Source organism: Grammomys surdaster, unplaced genomic scaffold (assembly GCF_004785775.1).
Source record: "Grammomys surdaster isolate TR1022 unplaced genomic scaffold, NIH_TR_1.0 126059, whole genome shotgun sequence".
Taxonomy (NCBI): Eukaryota; Metazoa; Chordata; class Mammalia; order Rodentia; family Muridae; genus Grammomys; species Grammomys surdaster.
Genome location: NW_021620869.1, coordinates 6,851,777 through 6,860,442, shown reverse-complemented (window position 1 = coordinate 6,860,442; position 8,666 = coordinate 6,851,777). Strand labels below are relative to the sequence as shown.

The following is an 8,666-nucleotide window of genomic DNA, read 5'->3' as shown; positions in this document are numbered from 1 at the left end:
TAGCATATTATATCATACCATACCATATTATACCATATCATATACCACACCATACCATATCATACCATATATCATACCATATCATGTACCATGTCATACCATACCATATCATACCATATATCATACTATATCATATTACACCATATCATACCATACCAAATTATACCATACCATATCATACCATATCATACCATACCATACCATATAGTACCATGTCATACCATACCATATCATACCATACCACATCATATCATATCGTATATCATATCTTCTGTTTCTTAGAGAAGGAGGTAAGGAGGTCAGAGAGGCCCTGCTCTCAGAGGTGGTGTTGGTATTTGAACTTATTTTATTATGCCTGCTTCCTAAACCTCTGTTTTCTTCTTGTGATACATCTCTACATGAAACGTCAATGTTTGAGATACATTTGTCATGTGCTGAGTGGCACTATATGTATTCTTGTTACGTAGCTGCAACTCTGCCAGTGTGAGCTGTGTACTTACCACCACCAACCAGGTGGGGGCACTGTTCCCTAATACCTGAGGCACCTTGGCCTCTGGGGAGTGATTTCATTGTTCAGGTTTCAGACTCACTAATGAGAATTTCTTGTTATCATCTCCAGAACCTGCTCACCCACAGAAGAAGACAGACTCCACAAAAAGGGGTGGGGGGAACCCACTGGGGCCCCAGAGGCAAAAACCTGACCACTCTCCACTCTCCAGTCTCCACTTTCCCCTGGCTTTCATTCCTGCCTGCTCTGCATCTCTTAGCATTAATGGCTCTACCAGGTACAGTGAGTTCTCACGATTCGCAGTGGTTATGCTTTGATGTGCTTGCCTGAGGTCGATCTGATCCATCCCTCCAGGTTGAACTCTCAGTTTAGTAAGCATCAGCATGCCACCAACTTCCACTGACTATTCCACTCCAAGCTTAAGCCAAAGTTCTTCCTTAGAGACCCACCCGCCTCCCTCATGGCTGTGACTAGCATGCCATAGACATCATCAGTTCAGGCCTCCTTCTTCCTTGCCCCTCTCCATGTTCTTGGCTTCTCTTCCTTTCTAGCTGAATGTATCCCAAATCTTCCTGACAGTTTTTCTTGTTGGCCTTGAAGGCGCAGGCATGGAGTCCCGTTCTGAAGAACCCTACTAAGCTGAAGGGTGCAGTTTGCGCTCCGGAGGACTATGTCATATGGGCAGTGCTCCCACTAGTGTGATCCCTGTCTGCACCCCTTATGGACATCCTGTCTTCTTCTGCCTCCTGCCTCACGTGGATGTCTCACACAGTGCGCATGCCTCCTGCCTCACATGGATGTCTCACACAGTGTGCATGCCTCCTGCCTCACGTGGATGTTTCATACAGTGTGCATGCATCCTGCCTCACGTGGATGTTTCACACATGCGCAATCCTCATTAGACCCTGGGTCTCACCTTCATCCCCAGGTCTATCCATTCACCTGAGTGCACCTCACACACTGCACTGCCCTCTTCAGGAGCTAATTTCCTCGTGTCTCTGTACTCAGGCACCTGGAACCTCATTTACCTGCTATTCTAGGGCAACATCCATCTTCACCACTGGTTTTTGACTTTGAATATTTGGGGATGTCACTATTGTGTCTTTTTTCATCTTTACAATCCTCGATAAATGTTCCCTGCAGTCTTGCGTACTGCGCAGATTAACTGATGGATGGATGAGTGGACAGATTTGTGAACATCTAGTCTCCAGCCCTATCTCCTCAGATTGTCACCGTCTCTGGCCAGCCACTGCTTTGATTGGCCCCTCTGTCTCTCATTCACCGACTGATGCCTGCCTACAGCCTCTGCAAGGAGTTTCTCTGGTCTTCCCTGTTTTGAGACGTGAGCTTCCTTTCTGAGGCTGTGTCTGTGTCCCTGATCAGGCTGCCTCATCTTCCTGTGGTGTCTCTCATCCTGTCCTTGGCCCAAAGTGGGCTGCTACGTATAGCTGTTCAAATCTCCTGTAGCATTTAGATCACTTTCTAAACAGTGCCCAGGAATCCTAGGCTGGGCCTCCAGCACAGGGATGTGAATGCACATTGTGGTGGTCTAGCCTGCTCTTCCTCCTCGGGGTGCTGATGCATACTGTGGTGATCTAACCTGCCCCTCCTTCTCTCTTGAATAGATTCCATGAAAGAAAAAGAAGCAGAAGCTGAAATGAGGAAGGACATGGAGAATCGTGTCTTTTTCTTTTTGATAAGCTCCACTCTGCAATAAAGGTCTTCCCCTTCAAGCACGGCCCTCTCATTGTCTGGTTTGGAATAGAGCATCACTAAGTGTCCAACTTCAGATTAGAAACTGATGTCATGAGGAGGGTGCTAGAGATGGAGGCTCTCAGAATAACTATGTTTCAAGTGTTTTCAGCCAATGTACAATAGATATTAACGTCTTGTTAAAAGCAAGCAGGCTCAAGCAGCCTGTTGTCTTTCTTTTTAAGTCATTATGATGACCTTTAGGGCAGCAGCACTATCCCATATGATACAGACAAGGTGGTATATAATGCCATTTGCTCCTTACACCCCAGAGAATGGATGAGACCACACGCACCCATGCAGTGGGATGTAACTGACCACACAGCAGCCTGGGTCATCAGGTGGAGCAAACACTGACACGATAGTGCAAGCTGCTAATAACAGAGAAAGACCTCTGGTGGACGAAGAGGTTACTTTGTATTTTGTGTACTGTGTTTCTGTATACATAGAACTGCTCCAAGAATAAAGTTTAGTGGACTAGGGAGACAGCTCAGTGGATGAGATTGGTCAGTGCCCATAGGAACCTGAGTTTGAATTCCTAGATCCCATCTATTTAAAAACAAACAAACAAACAAACAAACAAAAAACAAAAAAACCAACCAAACAAACAAACAAAAAAACAAGGCTAGGTATGGCCACACATGCCTTTAGAGCTCTGGGTTCAGGGAGAGATGCTGTCTCAAGGAAATAAGACAGTGAGTGAGGGAGCAGGACATCTGGCATCTTCTTCTGCCTTCTGCATGCACATGGTTTTTAACTAATAAAAATTGATCTAGTGTCTAAAGAGTAAGATGCATTGCAATCTACCACTGTCCCTACAGGAGCACGCCACACTGCTGCTTTGCTTTGGATTTCTTAGTCTAATAAGTCAGCTATAGAATGAGATAGCCTTCAAAGTAGGCATTCCCAATTGACACCCCCCCCAAGGGAATAGGGCTCAACCCCAAATCTGCCTCTTTTGGACACCATTTGTGATTTGGTGTGAGACATCTGTGTGTGTGTGTGTGTGTGTGTGTGTGTGTGTGTCTGTGTGTGTGTGTGTCTGTGTGTGTGTGTCTGTGTGTGTGAGCATGCACGTTTGTGTGTGTGTGTGTGTGTGTGTGTATAAAGCCATGAGATGGGATCCATTCTACCATTAAGAGTTTAGCGTGCTGGCACAGTAGTGCTTGCTGGTGATCTTTAAGAAGCTGAAACAGGAGAATTGTAAGTTTGAGACCAGCTTGGGCTTTGTGGTGAGACCTAGTCTCAAAGATGGAGTTGCTTGTGCTAGCCTTCTGAAAACAACTAAAAATCGAGACATTATAAAGAGATGGCTCTTATTACAGCTACCTGGCACAAACTGAATGTGCTGTGGTCTTGGCCCTTGCTTATATTCTGTCATGGTATTTGTTTCAGACACAGACACATTGTACTGAAGACTGAAGAATTAAAACAAGGTGTTGGGGAATGGCACTGGTCTGGAAGGAATGAAGCTATTCTAAAGATACATGTTTAACCAATGTTCATAAATCATAAACTCTCTTCTGCCTTTACAGTTGAATCCAGTCACTCCCTCTGCCTCAGGAAACTCCCACACTCTGGGCTTACCAGAGACCTTATCCGTAAACATCTCTGCAGGGCACCTGTGGTTTCTTTTATGGTCCAAATAGGCTAAAAGCTACATACAATTTAGTTATGAGTCTACATATTTTTGTAATTTCCCAGTCTTCGAATTTACTGTACATTTCGTCTGTGTTCCTCTGGAGAAGACAGCAGTAAATACACATAGGTGTGAAATGGGTGGTCCTTGCTCAGCAATCATCATTGGTACTGGAGAAAGCTGAAATGGGTGTGAAGATTGTGAGTCTGTCTGTGCCTTGAGAGAGTAAGAGCCAGCACCAGCACTGAGTACACCTAAATGCACAGCAGTGTATCCCAGGCCTTCTTAAAGGGTAGCTTTTCTGCAAGCATCTGCCAGCAAGCTAAAATATCAACACAGTTGGTGGAGAAGGCAGGTTCACCAACTGCTGCTGTCAATGGAGACATCAGGAAGGTGAACTGAGCTGGTGAGAGTCATAGACTCCGAACCCTCAGCCGAGGATGTTTGTAAGAGCTAATGTGATCACTGCCCTTCAGATTGATGTGAGGTATTTTTTATTAAACAAGCCAGCCCCTTAGCTGTTCTCAGAGGTGGGGCTGAGGAATGTGGTCAGTGCTAGGACTCTCTCTTGGCTCTGACTTCAGTGGAAACCACAGAGCAAGACAAACAGTGACAACCCTTGCCACAAGAATGTCATTGTGCCACCATAAGGCTTCCAACAGAAAAATGTTGGCTTCTATCCAGAGGCAGGTGTGTGGAAGTCACCTGCCAGAAGTGACTCTTATTTTTCCCCACAGAATCAACAGCCACATCAAGAGTGGCACTGTAGCCTTCTGTAGAGGTCCTGGGAATATGCACACAGCTCTGTAGTAGTGTTTACCCTTGTGTCATTTCACACCTGGGAATGAAAAGTTGCTCAGAGGTCAAATGTTTAATGCTTTCCTCATGTTCCATTTCTGGAATGTCTCAGTATGGCCTGGCCTGTTGACAACATGGCATGCACCATATTGTCCCTCTGTCACCTGGGTTCCTCCTGTGGGAAAGAGCTGGGTGGTTGGTTCCCATCCATGTGAGGGCTTCCTTGGCTTGGATGTCAGTCAAGGTCTTCCTTAAGTTTGGAGGGAAAGTCCTCAGACTCTGTCCTGTGTTATTTTCGTGTCTGGATTTGCAATAAAAGAGGGTATTCTGATCGCGCATCTTATAGTTCTGCACACATCTGACAATAGTGGCTCTCATTTCTTTGGTGGTTATGAGCTATTGATGGAGAAAATGTGTGGAAGAAAAAATGTCAATATCTTGAGGTAAGAATTACTCTGAGGTACATTCCTTACTGTGGAGGAGTCCGGTTCTAGACTAAGCCCTTTAAAGTGAAGCTAGAGTTAAATCTGACTAGATTGATTAATTCTGAGTTTTCAAGACTAATTTTGTCTTCCCTCCCCTCCCCTTCCCTTCTTCCTCCATTTTCTCAACATGCTTGTTACATTAGATGCTTGAGATGGGGAGGAGAATTTGAGTGAGAATGTGGAATTTCTAGACACCGAGCAGAGCCCACTGACCTTTTAAGTCTAAGCACAGCCTGCAAGAGGTGCAGTGTGGTCAAGGGCCCCAGCTGTGGTTGCTATGGTAACAGCGGCAGCCACCAGTCCAAGTAGCACATGCTCTCTTGTTGGAATGCATCCCAGGGGCTTACAGAATGACTTAGGAATAGGAAAGAACCAGAAATATCTTATTCTGTCTGGGCTGCTATAACCAGATACCACAGAGTGAGTGGCTTAAACCACAGAAATTTGGTTTTTGTGGCTCTTTGTCTGGGAAGTCCAAAATCATGCTGCCATTAATTTGGTTCCTGGTGAGCGCTCAGTTCAGGGGCTATGGAAGGCTCCATACAGTGAAGAGCAAGCCCTGGTTCCACTTCTTATAAGGACACCAGTCTGAGTCACATGACCTTATTTAATCTTGTCTTCCAAATACCGTCATATGAGGAATTAGGAATCAACTTGCCCATGGGAGGAATACATTCATTTCAAAAAAGACAACATGTGGGCAGAGAGATGGCTCAGTGGCTAAGAGCACTGACTCTCTTCCAGAAGACTCAGGTTCAACTCCCAGCACCTGCTGATGGTTCACAATCTTCTGTAACTTCAGTTCCAGTGGATCGGCTGCCTTCTTTTGGACTCTGTGACACAAGGCACAGTGTGGTACACAGCTGTATCTACAGGTGAAATACCTCTACACATAATCTAAAAATATAACAGAACTTAAAACAAAAACTGAACAACCAACCAACAAACAAGCATCAACAACAACAACAACAGGCCATGATGAGGCACCAGATTAATTAGACCCCAGCAGCTTTGAGAGCAGAGTCACTACTGTCCTCTGCCTTATGCTATCTCAGCCCCATGACAAAAAGAATAAGTCAGTTGCATGTCTGGATTCTCGATGGCTACAGTCTTCACTCCACTCTTCAGCTCACTCTGTAAAGGAGAGTCTCCTGTCCCCTTGTAAATGTCACAACACAACAGAAAGAAGCCACTCAAACCGGCTCATCCTGGCTGTTGTGCCTGTAATCTTCACGGAGCAATGGGACAGGAGAGACACAGACAAGCTGGGATCCCAGATTTCTCAAATGCACACACTCGAGGTGCGCATTCACCACAAGTCCATGCCTGCTCTAGTCCCTCCTCCTAACTCCATGTCAGACATCTGCCACGACACCCCTGAGCGTGGCTCTAAGGGCTGGCTTTCCTCTGCCCAGCTGAGGTTTGTTTTTCTCTGCCCTGTGCCCTCAGCATGTGGGATGTGGTGTATGGTCCTGATGTCTGTTGGGTTTCCATGCTTTACTCTTTGATAGTGTCATCGTCTACTGAGTTAACTCCTGCACAATACCAGATAGTTACTTCTGCTCTCTCTTAAGTTGGTGGTAAAGGAGCCAGGCTTTCTCCTCACTGTTATGCTCTGTTTGTTATGCTGGTCTATCTCAGGCTCCCACTTACTTCTTCAGTAGCATCTGAGTGTGGCCATCCCAGCACAGATGATGGTCAGCTATGCAGCCAGTAGTTTACTTGCTGACAAGTCTATACTGGCCAAGAGGAAATGTCTTGTTTAAGAGCTTTCGTTTTTCTGGTTCTAAGACCCTCTAGGGTCTTAGAAAATTCTACCCTGTCCTTAAAAACAATGAAATGCTAACCAGACCCCAAACCAATAACTCCCTTTAGATTTGTATCAGAAGAGGATACAGGACAAATAGATGTCTCCCAAATTGGAGGGACAAATACAGAGAATCCCAGCTTAACCAGATAGAAATAAGAAACCATTTTTAGGTAGAAAAACCTGAAGTATAATTAGCAAATTTCTAGAGGTTTGAAGTAGTCAAGTCTGAGAATCAAAAACTCCCTGGGGACCTGCCATAGGCACAGGCACAATTTAAATGCCTTCCTGTAGACCTGTAACAGGATACACACAGTGAGGTCACTTCACCTCCACCAATACTCACGCCTCACTCACAACGGAATTTATAAAATATACGAAAAGATAGCAGAGAGACAGACAGACAGAAATACAGACACACACAGAAAGACACATACACTTGCACATATATGTACATGCACACACCCAGACACAAAGAGACACACACATACATCTCTGCACACACTCAGATACATACACCCAAACAGACACACACACACAGAGAGAGAGAGAGAGAGAGAGAGAGAGAGAGAGAGAGAGAGAGAGAGCAAACACACTGATCCACAGTCAAATCCGGCAGCAATGTATGAATTGCCATATTCGTGTCTAAGTGTTTTAGTTTTCTGTTTCCTACCAGAGTATCCTAGACTGGATAAAGCACGAGTCATAGAATCTGCTTTGGCTCGTGATTCTGGAAGCTGGGCAGTCCAAAGTTCCGAGGCTGCCTCTGCTTGAGTGAGGGTCCTCTCAAGTGCATTTAGAATGATAGACGGCCATTGTGGCCATCTCATGGCAAGGTTGGCCACGAAAGAGAGAAAGCACTCATAGCAACCAACTCCCATGCTATGTGACTTTTTTCCACACCTGTGGTCTTATTCCACTCAAGAGCTAAGGGTTCACATGACCTGATCACGGATACCATCAACATGATAATTACATTTTGACCTGGATTTGAATGAGGCATTCAGAGTGCAACAGCCATGACTTTAAGAGCTAGACACATTATTAATATATCAAAGGCTTTAATAGGAAAGATAGGCAATGTGCAAGACCAGCCAGATGATACAACTAAAGGGATGGGAACTCTAAGGAAAAGAATAAGATAAAACGAGGTATTCGAAATCAAAAACACTACAGCCAGAATGAAGAATGGGTTTGAAGAAACTCAACACCACAGCAGATGAAAGCCCTAAGCCTGAAGATGAATGAACAGATGTTTCTAAAGCAAGGAACAAACACAGAAGAGAGCAAAGAAGCTAAGGAGTGTAATACAACTAGGGAAAGGGGGCAGTCTGCATATGAAGAGACAGCTAGGATGAAAAGACAGACAGACAGACAGACAGACAGACAGACAGACAGACCGAAGCAACAGTTAAGGGAAACTGTGCTGGGAGATGATTTTTGTGCACTATATATTTCAGATGCTGATTTCTGTGCCCAGAGACTTGGTTGCAGTCCAGACATTGACATTGTCATGATTATTGGAGCATCTCCTGTCTAGGTGATGTGTAAAGGTTGTTTTCCATCATCTATAATTGGTTAATAAAAATGCTGATTAGCCAGTAGCTGGGCAGGAGAAGAGAATAGAGAAGGGCTTCCAACCTGAGTCAGGGGATCCCAAGCAGAGACAGAGAGAGA

At 45.0% G+C, this 8,666-nt stretch overlaps 1 protein-coding gene across 1 annotated transcript in view; it reads left to right on the top strand.

The window, feature by feature from the left end:
- The window catches only part of Spp2 (secreted phosphoprotein 2), an 18,993-nt gene extending 16,752 nt beyond the window's left edge, over positions 1 to 2,241 (top strand). The window contains exon 8 of the mRNA XM_028755381.1: positions 2,134 to 2,241. The gene's annotated coding sequence lies outside the window, so the exon portion shown is untranslated. The remainder of the gene's footprint in view (positions 1 to 2,133) is intronic.
- The last annotated feature ends 6,425 nt before the right edge of the window (positions 2,242 to 8,666 follow it).